Genomic DNA, 14259 nt, shown 5'->3' on the forward strand with positions numbered 1-14259 from the left:
AAGGGTCCTGTTACTCTTATATAAGTGAACTCATACATTTATTAAGTTTGAGACTACCAAATTGCCACACAATACTAATAATACCTTAACTGAATCCATACATTGAATCTTGGCCCATGAAAAAGATGAGACATATGTTGTCCAGTGTTAAAGCGCCTGCATAATCACACACTGCGTGTGAGCTGGTCTTGTCTCACTACTCAGTGTATAGATGAGAACATGAGGGCCAGAGAAGACAGATGACCTACTCAGAGTGACATAGCTAGTAAGCTGGGCTTGAACTTGGTTCACTGCATCCCAGTTCAATGCTGTTAACATTTCAGATTTCCCTCTTCACTAGAAAGCCTTCTTAGTTACACTGATAACTTGCCACTGAAAAGGACTTTCCGGATGCGCGTCAACTTCATTTTATAAATTATTTCAAAAAGAAACCTGTTGTCATCGAGTCAATTCTGACTCTTAACGACCCTATGGGACCAAGTAGAACTGCCCTATGGAGTTTCCAAGGAGAAAATGGTGGATTCGATCTGTCGATGTTTTGGTTAGTGGCCTGAGCCCTTAACCACTGCACCACCAGGGAGGAAAGCTAAAATAACATTCTCACAGGTACTTTAATGAAAAGAAAAGCCAGGCAGAGCCATAAGAAAAATTAAGAATTTCTTTCTCTTGCCAATATCCTTTCCTGGTGTTTAGAACAGATCTGTTTCCGCAAGGTTCCTTGAGCCTTCCTGGACTATGCCGTTCTAGTCTCAATGGCAGCGAATTTATCTCCAGCTGGTTCTCTTAAGTCTCTGTGAACCTCCAGGGGAAGGGGAGGATGGGAATAGTATTCAGAAATACATCACACGTTTGCAGTCCTTAATCACAAAGTCCTTCTTTACAAATAAAGTAACAATTGGTCTTGATAATTAGGATTTAAACATATCCCTTCCTTATCCCAAAGTCTTCCTGCCTTTGTTCCACAAAGAACAAAGATCGCGTCCTCTTCTGTGCTGTTAGACTTTTACTACATGTTTATGAACTCTACCCAATCGTTTTTGTTTGTCTGCTTTTTTATTTTCACTTTGGTGAGACAGATTTCAAACTCCCCTCAAAATCTACCTTTAATAAGTTCTATGTTGACAATCCCTTTGTTTTCATTCCTTCATTTCTGATACACGCTTAGTCTATACAATACATGTGGTACTCATTTTGCACAGTAGAACTGGATATTAAAAATGACCATCCAATCTAGATCTGTGCAAAATCTTAATAGTGAATAGGAAAATTATTATTGTTCCCTGACCTTTAAATTTATTTTCCCAACATTAAAAACTCCCTTACGGTAGGTTATACATATATAGGGAAGCAAACAAAAAACAAAGAGTATAAAACTAATATGTATTTAGTACATTATAATTTAAAGCATTAGTATATTGGGAGTTAAAGTGTTATGTATTTTTGTGAAAACTTACCAAGAGTAGGTGAATAGTGCTTGCCTTCTTCTTAAAGTATAACCTAGAATAGGAAGCAAGTGTCTTGTTTACGTATTTGTGAATTGTCATACTCCTTTTTAAGTTGAGATCAGCTTCCAACATTTTATACTTTGCTCTTTCAATATCATGAAATATTTCCAAGAGTTCCTTTAATGTGAAGTTTTTGTGTGTCACATCCTCTGGGACAGCTTCGTACTTTTCTTCATAACAACTCTTCTTATTTATGTTGATAATTTCACCTAAGTTCCTCTGACTGCATAGAGTCTCTCGAGCAATATGCCAGTGGTCAGCTATTTCTTCTATAACTCCATTTATGTTTCATTTAAGTTTCACTTCTAGCATGAGCACTTCTCATTTTTTGTCTGCATTTTCATCTTTGCTGGTTGATTCCCTTTTTCAACTATCCATTTTTATAAAATGGCACATGAGTTTATTATTGGGAGAGAAGAAGTTAACACAACTCTATGCCTTGCTGTCTGTGTATGTGAACTGAATAGCAGATATGCAGTGACCAAACACTGACAGACTTTAAAAGAACTAACGTGATTGGTCGCAGATCATGATGTAGATCTGTTATTTCTGTATTGATTCGTGGACTAAAGGGCAAGTAACGAAGTTTGTGCTTTATGCAGTCACTCACAATTAACATAGTATGGTGACTGAATTTGAACCACAATATTGGGAGATTGGTATCATTAACCAACCCATGTTTGATGTGTTTCACATGTCATCTTAAGTAGGCTGATGTCTCAGTCATTCAATCCAACACTAATTTATGTGTTGCTGTCAAGGTATTTTACAGATGTGAATAAAGTTCTAAGCAGTTGACTTTAAGTAAGGGAGATTATCCTAGACAACCAAGATGGTCCTGATGTAATCAGTTTAAAGGCCTTAAAAGCAGAGCTGAGTCTTCCCTGAAAGTGAAGAAATTCTACCTGTGAAGAGTAGCTTTAGCTTGTGCCTGAGGAGTCGCAACCTGCCCTTTCTGATGGCCTGCCCTGTAGATTTCAGATTTGTTTAGGCACCCGCTGCAATTGCATAAGCGTTTGTAAACTTGAAATAAATGATGTAATTCCAGAGAAAACATTGGCACCATTCTGCAACTTAATTTTTTCACACAGCAAGGTTTGGAATTTTCAGAATGGTTAAATGTAGACTTCGTTCCTGTATTTCAAATGTCACAGTATTCCACTCCATAAATTGATCAATTGTCATATCGCTAGACATTTGTTTGCTTGTTTTACTATTACAAGCAATGTGGAAAAGTACATTTTGCATCTGTCTCCTTATGCACACGTGTCAATATCTCTGGGGATGGAACTTCACAGGGATGTGCATTTACAGTTTTACTAGGTATTTCCAAATTACTTTCCAAAGTGATTGTACCAGTTATATCCTGTTTGAGGGTTATCACTATGAAGTGTCCTCATCCTTATTTGACAATATTAGCTTTCTTAATTTTTAACCTTCTGATGGAAGAGGTGTTTTTGGAGGATTTAATATGCATATTTTCCTGATAGCTATTGAAGTTAAAGATGTTATCATTAAGGATGCCTCTTCTGTTTATTTCCTGTTTATGTTTTTGTACTTCTAACTCTGTCAATAATGAGTTATGAAATAGTTTTTGGTATGACATATACTTGATGAACTCATTTAAGTTCCTGGTCACCATCCTGTCCCTGAATTCTCGTAAAGTCTCTGGTTAATAATTTTTTTCAAAATTTGGCAAGCAAACAAACAAATGCATCATCTTAGAGGTTTTAGAGTTCGTGTTTTCAAATTTGAAAAATGAGACTTTTGACTATCCCTAATTCACATGATGTTGTTCCCATATTAAAACGGTGCACTTAGAATAACATTCAAAATGTTTTCCAACACGTCCCTAAAAGGCTCTGCACTCTCTGTTCTTTCCCCACCATGCTCCGGACCCACTGTTTTTTGTTTTCCTCAAACTAATCAAGCTTGAGCCCACATGTGGATATTTGCACTTGCTGCTATCTCTGCATAAAACACCATTCACCCTGATTTTATGTGACTGGATCCTTCTCATTCAGGTGTCAGCTCAAATGCAATCTATTTATGAACGCCCATTCAACATTATACCCACTGTTACCACCACATTTCCCTTCTCTATTTACTTCTTTGCATTCATTATTTTAAATTATATATATGCATGATTTTCATCCAAAGGATGCTGGATGAAAAAAGAAAAATAAGTTACAGAATGGTACCAATGTTTTATCTGGAATTACATCACTTATTTCAAGTTTACAAATGCTTATGCAATTGTGGAGGCTGGCTAGGCAAATATGAATAGCGTGTATATATATGTATATATATATATATATTTACATACACATATACACATACTGTAATGCAATGAGTTTCTCTTTACATATGGCCTTTTTGGCCCTGCATTTGTAGTTCTGCCAAGATGATTTGCTAGGCCATGGTCTTAAAAAGGAATTGGACAGTTTATTATGCAAATAAAGTGTGTAAAACCCTTGCAGGGATTTGGACAATTTGTTATGTAAATAAGGTATGTAAAACCCTTGTGAGTGAGGATTGGTCAATTACTAAGCAAATCAGGAGACTGTGGCCTACTGAAGGGATTGGTCAGTTCATGGTCTTGGTGGGAGGAGTAGACTTATAACAGGGCTAATCCCACAGAGGTTGAGGGAGATCTCACTACTATCAAGAAGAGTCTGGAGTGCAACGCGTACTATGGACCCAGGGTCCCTATACTGAGAACCTCCTAGACATTGGAAACAGAGAGTTACAACACTGAAGATGACAAGAGACAGTGTAGTAGTATGAATGGCAGGAACCAGGAGACTGGCATGAGATGGTTGTGGCTGGTTTCCTGGCTTATGAAGCAAAGCAACTGTGGTGGGCTTACCAACCCATGGAGCGAGAGAACTGAATGCCTTTGGGTAGGAGGCTTACTGGCAAAGTAGGGTGCCTCCGGGCATTTGTTGGTGGATTTAAAGGGCTGTAATACTTGCCTGAGCAGGGCAGAGGCCGAGAAGAGACTAATATGGCCAAGAGAAGGGTCTGCTAGCCCAGTCGAGAAGAGGCTAGCTCCGCCAAGAGAAAGCCAGCCCATCTGAGAAGCATGGCCTGCAGGCCAACATGGCTGAAAAGAAGCCAAGAACTGTCTTGGTTGGAAGATGTTCTGACTGATGAACTGTATCCTGTCCCCTTAGTTGTTCCTGTTACTTCCAATTTGATCCTGATCCTAAGTTGTAACCTGTTACTTCTCTAATAAATTCCATAATTGTGAGTATAGTCTGTGAGTTCTGTGTGGCCATTACAATGAATTTTTAACCTAGCAGAGAAGTAGAGGGTGCTGTGGGAAGGATGACTGGTGTCAGAATTGGTAAAAAAAGTTGGAAAGTGGAGGTTACATCTGCCCTCCACCTCACAGCAATCAGCTTTAGTCTGATGGTGATCCTTTCCCCCTTCGAGAATTTAGACGAGTTCAGATGCTACTATCTTTCACATACGTATACGTGTGTATATATTTGTCTATTTATTGTCTGTCTCCTCCACTAGATTGTAAGGTCTGTGAGACCAGGGTTCTTGTCTTTCTTATTCGTCATAGTTTTTTCCAGTACCTAGAATAAAGTCTTGTACATAATGGGTACTTAATAATTGTTTGTTGAATGAATACTTAAATGTAAAAAGAGCCAATGTTTCTTATAAAATTGATTTATTTTACCAAGTATTATTTTCTCACAAATGGGTCAAACTTGAAAAGATTGCATCTTTCATAGCAGAATCACTCATAGTTACAGCAAATATTCCTTGGCCCTAGAATACTTCTCAAAAAGTTTTTCCAAATAATCGCTATTAATTGACTGAAATGGCATATGAGTTGAAAATTGTGATACGTGTCCTCTAGGTGGTTCACAAATAAACTTCTTGGGATTCATTCTTTAAGCTTGCATTTTAGAAAAATTCACTTTCAGTAACTTTTTTTTTTTTTAGATACAATGACATGAGAATTAGTTAAAATCATTGGTGACAATACCAAATATATTTCATACTTTCCCCTTCCAAGTCCTCATAAATATGATTTCTTGTTCCAACCTCTATCTCTCCTCACTGGCAGTTGTCCCTTAACTGAAGTCCCAACTGCAAATTCAACTGGACTAGTTTATCTATCTGTATTGTCTTAATATTTTTAACTCTCCTTCTTCATCATTGGGTCCTGGCAGCAGTTTTCTTTCTCATTTGTGCTTTCCTAGATTCTTCTTTTAAAATGGAATTATTTCTCAATTTTGTCTCCCTGTAGTCTAAACCTTCAATCAACTCAGTGGCAACTAACAACAGCGTAAACCTTGATAATGGAAGAAAGGTGATTACTGATGACTAGAGTCTACCCGTATTAGTATCTTTCTGCCTATTTCTCCTGGGGAGAACATCTTGTTGAATGTTTTGAATAGTATGGGAATGACTCATTTGTGCATCTTTCATTTTATGAAAGTTAGCTATTTTGAATGTGTATTAATTGTTTAATGAGAAGCTAGTTTGCTCTACAAACCTTCTTCTAAAGTACAATAAAAAAAATGATAGAATGAAGGCATGGAAACTGGGCTAAATGCTGACAGAAGGTTAAAAAGATAATTAAATAATACTAATAAGTTAAAAGTTGGTTATTTTGAAAAGTTTATTGGAAATGCAACCAGAATGCTTCTTAAAACAAGGATGGCGAGACTCCGTCTCACATACGTTGGACATGTTATCAGGAGGAATCAGTCCCTGGAGAAGGACATCATGCTTGGTAAAGCAGAGAGTCAGAGAAAAAGAGGAAGACCCTCAGTGAGATGATTGCCACAGTGGCTGCAACAGTGGGCTCAAGCATAACAATGATTGGGAGGATGGCACAGGATCGGACAGTGTTTCAATCCATTGTACACAGGGTCGCTATGAGTCAGAACCGACTCGATGGCACCTAACAACAACAACTGGAAATGCAGTTTGCAACCTTAGTGGTACTCAGAACTGATTTATGGTAGATGCTTCCAGTGTTACATTGTCAAGGTAAACTGCAAACATAATTTGTATCATGGAAGAAAATCTCCAAAATCTCAGTCTGGAGAGAACTCAAACTTTTGTATAGAACCAAGAGACTTGGCATTTTATGTGTTTTTTCACTACTGGTGTCTACTTTGGGGAATGGATATGTAGACGAAGCTTCAATTACCAAATGACAGCAACTTCCATTATTTAGGCATTAGACTTTATCTGAATCCTTCCAACAGCAGTGGATTATAAATTTTGAATCCACATCTCCAAGACTATGTTTCCTCCCCATTTGATTTGTTCAGTTTTCATGATATAATTTATCTTAAAGTTTATTGAAAATATTACTTATACCTCTGGTGAGAGGATATGAAAATTGATCCTGTGGGAAGAGTATGGGTCAAGATGAGGAAAAAGAAATGGATAAAGTAATGTGGATGAAAATTGATTAAAAAAAAAAAAAGACTGATATTTTTCTGAAAATTTAATCTGAGCAGGATAAAAAAATGATAATTTCTTGTGAAGTTTTCTGGGCTACTTCTGTCCTTCTTTAGAGGGTAACTATCTTTCATTTTTGATTTAATTGTTCAGAACATAGCCGTGTGATGAAAGTTTTTTTATGGAAATTTCTCACAGCAACCCAATCAATCATATTTCCAACCCATGTGCTGTCTTGAGCCCCTGAGCCTCAAAGACTTTTTTTTCTGGGGAGCTTACTTGTTAAATTAGCACTGATCAAAGGCTAAAACATTTATCATGCTTATTACCGAATAAACCTAGCAGCAGGTATCCCAAGTGAGGAAGCAAATCCTCATTCCCTGCAAGAATGAATTGGAAATTATCCAAACTGCTTGCAAACATTTTTCAGGAGTGACGAATTGTCAAAAAGAAAGCAGCTGCTAGATATGGCAGCAACCAGGGTTGGGGGGAAAAAGAGCATCTTTCGAAGATATCTTCAAACTAGCCCACAGGGATATTCTGCAGTTTGATTTACTCTAATTGCCTTTGAAATCCTGCATCAGCTGACCTTACCAATGAGCTCTTAAATAGTACCCCAACTAGGAGAATTTTTTTGCTAATTCTTCACCTTTGCTCTTCCTATTTTTTTTTTTTTTTTGTCGTTGTTGTTGTTTATGAGAACTCACATTGACATGTACCAAATTGATAGGCTTTTGTTTCCATTTATTGCAAAATGATGCCCAGTGCTGGTTTTACAGGAGCTACTGTCTCATTAGGATAGTTTAATCAGTTGTAAAGATGTAACAATGGAGAGAAATGAGCGCTGGAAATACTTTTCTGCAATTTCAAACTTTGCTAATAAACATAAACAATTTTAATGTCCTTGTACACTTGGCTGTACCCCACATTATAATAAGTTAAAACCAAACCAAACTCGTTACCACTGAGTTGCTTTTGACTTGTAGCCACTCTATAGAACAGAGTAGAACTGCCCCATGGGGTTTCCAAGGTTATCATCTTTACAGAAACAGACTGTCACATCTTTCTCCCACAGAACAGCTAATAGGTTCCAACCACTGACCTTTCGGTTAGCAGCCGAGCACTTTAACCCCTGTGCCACCAGGGCTGCTTCTGTAATAAGTTAAGAGTACTTAAAACATAGTTGTTACTCAGGCAACACTGAATGAATGGATGAGTGTACTGTTTCAAGTAACTTTAAATTAATCAGAGAAATATATATTGTGTGTATAGCTGTTATAAAATTGTAGAGGGTTCAGGTCCAGAATTATTTCTTTTATTTTAGAATTGATGGCTCTCCACGTGCATTTCCCAGTGTCTCTGAGACTATAATAAATCATATGGTGCTTTTGAAGATTAGTGAAGAACAAGACTGAATCCTTCCTTTGCAAATACACCAAAATTGCATTTAAAAAAGGAGGGAATCACTTGCAATAGATTTTTGGTTGTTGTTATCAGCTGCTGTCAAGTGGGCTTCCAACTCATGGCAACCCCAGGCAAAACAGAACAAAATGCTGACTGATCCTGCACCATCCCTTTCTTCCGAGTCTGGCTTAGCCCGGAATTTCTGCTGAAATCTGTTCAGCATCATAGCAACACACATTTCTGTTACAATAGCAGCCCCAACATGAATATTTTGGGTCAGGTATGGGTGGTAATAAGATGGATTAGTATCCTAACAAATGTTGCTACATGATTACTAGCAATGTGGTATTGTGAGAAAACCAAAACAAACGAACAAACAAACTCATTGCCATCAAGTGGATTCCAACTTACAGCGACCCTATAGTGACCCCATAGGACAGAGTAGAACTGCCCCATAGGGTTTCCAAGGCTTTGTAAATCTTTATGGAAGCAGTCTGCCACATCTTCCTACTGCAGAGTGGCTGGTGGTTTCAGACTGCCAACTTTTGGTTAGCATCCGAGCACTTAACCACCAGGTGCTTATAAAGAATTATAAATGATCAGGCAATGTTTATACTTGCTTCATTTAAGTTAAAATAAAAACACGGTTTATTGCTTCATACACTGTTTTCCACCAGTGAAAATTCTAGTTATCCTCACTTTACTGAAGTAGAGTAGCTCAGTCTTTCATTCCCTATAACAAACCATTGAGAACCATCTGGTACTACTAGAACCCCTGATCCTTTTTCATTTTGGAGTTGAGCACATTGCAGGTCTCTCTTTCTCTGTTTGGTTGTAATCATACTTGCCCTACTGAAATTAGTAGGAAGTAAAAAGAAGTCAGGAAATAAACAATTTTTGTTCTGAATAAGAGAACACGCACACTCTCTCTCAATATTTTTTGCTTCATAGAAAAGAACAACATCCAGAAGTGCATTAAATAATTCAATATATACTGGCTTTAGAATAGTGTCTGGCACATACCAAAATAAATAAATAAATAAAATTAAAAAAATAACAAACCCATTGAGTCAAGCTGATTTTGACTCATAGTGACTCTATAGGACAGAGTAGAACTGTCCCATAGGGTTTCCAAGGAGCAACTGGTGGATTCAAACGGCCAACCTTTTGGTTAGCAGCTGTAGCTCCTAACCACTTTGCCACCAGGGCTCTGTCTGGCACATAAAACCATAAAAACCAGTGCCGTCAAGTGAATTCCGACCAATAGCGACCCTAGGGGACACAGTAGAACTGTCCCGTAGGGTTTCCAAGAAGCGGCTGGTGGACTCAAACTGCTGACTTTTTGGTTAGCAGCCATAGCTTTAACCACTGTTCCACCAGGGCTCCATGTCTGGCACATAGTAAATGCTAGATAACTGTTAGCTCATATTATACATCCTTAATAAACTTTAAGAAGTTTAGTCCTTGATAACTGATTTTACAAGTTAAAAGTCAGCTAGAAATCACCTTTGATTTACTATTTCCTTTATCATTTGGAAAAGATTTGTACATTGCTTCTGAGACATTTCACCTATTTATATGTATCTACGCATGTGTATTTTGAACTTTGAATTATTATGTATATGTATGTATGTACATTTTTCAAGAAGCATTAACAGAAATTTTGTCCTTCCTGTAAAAACTAAAATAATCCAAGTAATGTTTTTTTACTAATAAGAACAGTATCTAAAATATAAACAAAATATCAAAAGTTAAGCACCTCAGTTGAAATTTTAGCAATACAAACAAACAGTGGATGTGAATATAGACTGTGAAATGCAGTAGAAAAGGAGAATGCAGATCTTAACCTCTGAATTTATCAAATCCTTTCTGTCTGAAGTTCAAATATGATATTGAGGGTTGGTAGGTGGATACAAGCTGAAAGATAACATTGGTACAAGCAGAGGGTGGTGGGAGGGAGGGAAATAAGTCTGCCTTATGAGACAAAAATTGAAAGTCCACTGTGAAAGAAAGAAAGGCAGTTCCCTCGTTGCAAAATTGGCCCACTAGTGACCTCAGATGAAACCAGCTCTGAATAATTAGATTCCCACTGAAGGTGGAAAACACTTCCTCCTTTAAAGTCACACACACACACACACGCACGCACGCACCGCGAAAAAATCCCTGAGACCTTCTGCAATCTTGATTATTATTTTTTGATATTCTAACATTTGTCATTAATCATAAGCTCTGTTAATAAAACGTACTAACATTGAGGGATTTTAATATCTTTATTTTCAATATTATTTAGAAATCACTGTAGCAAATTTTATTCTAATGTGAACTTTGAATTATTAACCACATAGATCTGAAGATGAAAAGACCAAGACAGCAGGTATATGCATTTGCTGTCACTTTTAAAAGCATTTAAAAGCATATTTGTTAAATGAATTTTACATGTATTTGTTATTTTCTTTAAAATTTAATTCTAAATCCTTTATACCTAAGTGAAAGTCATATCATTTTTTAATTTTTTATTTAAGAAAGCATGGCATGAATCATCCATTTAATATATCTCCCTTCCCAATATGAACTGCTGTACTACATGCAGTATATGCTTAAGAGAAACACAGCATGATTTCTCTCCCAGCTATTCACTGCCAGTAAATTACCCCTGTGCTAAAAGACAAACAAACACAGGCATTCAAAGTCTTCAGAAAATGGATTTTTGTCAATTGGTGGTGAGGAATGAAAGCAGACTTAGACAAGTAAAGTGAATTTGATACAAGGATAGGTATATTAATTTGTAATACTAATAACCTAAAATGCAACTGTTCTGTTTCATGCTAGTGTCCAGCAAATTTTGCAGTTTGGCATATTTGTTTCCACACTACAGCTTCAGATTTTGGTTGAAAAAACAAAAAACATGTTATCACTACAATCTCTTTTAAATGACAAAAAACACATGAGTCACCAGTTGCATGGGTAATTTAGTTTAAATATGAGGAACTGGGGAAAATTTATCAAAGTATAGGATATCTTTAAATAAACTCAAACTGTGAACTAAGTAACTTTAATATCAGAATGGGTCCAAATTTTAGATTTTGACATATTGCTCAGTCACATATTTGACCTCACAAAATTAAATCTAAGACACAACTGATTGAAAATCCACCATTATTTCATACGCTACTAACAAAGAAACCCTGGTGGCATAGTGGTCAAGAGCTACAGCTGCCAACCAGAAGGTCGGCAGTTCGAATCCACCAGGCAGTCCTTGGAAACCCTATGGGGCAGTTATACCCTGTCCTATAGGGTCACTATGAGTCGGAATACATTTGACGATGACCGTTTGGTTTTTTAACAAAGAACACTGCTAATTACACTTTGTTATAGCATTACCTATGACTTAAAATTTTGAAGTATAAACATAAATTGGACAGCAATGTTTATCTTGAGCATATATAAGTTAAACAAAATTGGTTAAGGTATTTCTTAAATTTATTCACATTTAGTATCACTTTTCTGTTCAGAGTTACTGCTGTCCACTTTTTCCCACACAATATTGTCTTCTGTCCCATCAAGGACATTGTGTGATGCAAAATTTTTTGAAATATTTAATAAAGAACTACTTGCCCTTCTTTTTTTGTTTCCTTTCTCTCCTGTTTCTTGCTCCCCTTTCTCTACTTTCCCACATCAACTTAGCTCCACACATCACAACCTCCTGCCTATCTGCACCATGCCCTGAGCATTGCACCCATGAGCAGCACAGGCACAGTCTACCAGAACCAGCCTGGAACTGACCACTGGCCCAGCCCTGTCGACCCAAGTACATGCCACAAACAACCCATTGCATCTGCCCCCGTTTTGCTGGACCTGCCCTGTTGCACTTTAGCTGAGCAACCAGCCCTGCCCATTGGACAAGGTGGTGAGAAATATCGTGTCCACAGATGAACAAACAACGAAGAACGCACATCCCACCTGCTCAGATATAACCAAATAAAACAAAAAAGCAGGACAAAACAAACAAATGTACAATCAATAAAAGAAGAAAATAATTCCTGAATGTCATGAAGACAGTAGACAATATCAAAACACATTAAAAACAGGACAGGATGATTCCAGTCGGCATCCAAAATAAAACAGCAGATGACCTTCCAGTAGAAGAAAAGACACTGGAACTTCCTGATAGAGAATTCAGATCTCTAATATTCAGAGCTATCCAAGAGCTGAAGGAAAAAGCAGACAAAAATGAGGGAAAAAATAGGCAAAATCAAGGAAAACACACACAAACAATGGAAAAATTCAGGAAAATAATACAGGAACAAATTTTCAAAATAAATTCACAACTAGAAATTATACAAAAACAGTAATTAGAAATACAAAAGATAAACAACAAGATTTCAGAAATGAACAGTGTCATAGAAGGGCTGAGGAGAAATTTTGAAACAATGGAAGACAGGATCAGCAAAATTGAAGACAAATCCTTGGATACCACTTTTTTGAGGAAAAATCAGAGAAAAGAACTAAGAAAAATGAAGAAACCCTGAGAATCATGTGAGATACAATCAAAAGCAAAAAACTGTGAGTGATTGGAGTTCCAGGACAGGGGAGAAAATGGAAAACATAGAGAGGATCATTGAAGAATTGCTGACACAAAACTTCCCTAATATCATGAAAGATGAAAAACTGACCATCCAAGAAGCTCAGTGAACACAGTATAGGATAGACCCCAAAAAAAAAACACCAAGGCATATCATAATCACACTCTCTAAAACCAATGACAAAGAAAGAATCCTGAGAGCAGCTGGAGAAACACAAAAAGTCCCATACAGAGGGGTAATAAAAAGACTAATCTCCGATTACTCTGCAGAAAAAATGCAGGGAAAAGGGTAATGGGATGACACATATAAAACCTTGAAAGAAAAAGATTGCCAACCAAGAATAATATACCCTGCAAAACTCTTGTTCAAACATGATGGCAAAATAAGGACAAAAACCAAACCAAACTTACGAGAATTATTAAAGAGAGTCCTTTGGTTAGAGAAAAATGATCATCAGACAACAGCCTGAATCTAGGATGCAAAACGTCATCAGCCAGATACCAACCTCTGTAATGAACTCTCAAGGACTGATCAAAACTAAAAGATTGGCAACAGGGAACAGAGAGGTTAATCTGTAAATGACAAGATCAGAACAATAAAAGAGGGAATAAACGGTGTAGGTATAGAACTTTCAAATGGAAAGAAAGGCAAGGCAATAGGAAATAATGAAAGACTGGTTCAAACTTCAGAAAACAAGGTTAAATTTCAAGGTAATCACAAAGAAAGTTAACAAACCTACTCATCAAAATAAAGAAGAAAAACTTAGTCTCAGTAAACACAAAATTTACAAAAAACAAAAGAAATGAAAAAAAAATCCACAAATAAAAGGAATTCAGCACAGGAGCATAAAAGGAACAAAGAAAACATCAGCACCAGAAAAAATACACTACAAAATGACAGCGATAAACTCACACCTATCAATGATTACACTGAATGTAAACAGCCTAAATGCACCCATGAAGATACAGAGAGTGTGAGAATTGATTAAAAAAAAAAAAAAAAAACAGAATCCATCAATATGCTGTATACAGGAAACACACCTTAGAAACAAAGAAGTACATTTATTAAAAATCAAAAGTCATAAAAAAATATATCAAGCAAACAACTACCAAAAAAGAGCAGAAGTTGCAATACTAATCTCAGATGAAGTATACTGTAAAACAAAATCGACCACAAAAGACAAAGAGGGGCATTATACAATGATTAAAGGAACAATCCATCATGAAGACATAAGCATAATAAATATCTATGCACCCAATGACAGGGCTCCAAAATACATAAAACAAACTCTGACAGCACTGAAAAGAGAAATTGACAGTTCCACAATAATA

The sequence above is a fragment of the Trichechus manatus genome, unplaced genomic scaffold (assembly GCF_000243295.1).
Source record: "Trichechus manatus latirostris isolate Lorelei unplaced genomic scaffold, TriManLat1.0 scaffold00107, whole genome shotgun sequence".
Classification (NCBI taxonomy): domain Eukaryota; kingdom Metazoa; phylum Chordata; class Mammalia; order Sirenia; family Trichechidae; genus Trichechus; species Trichechus manatus.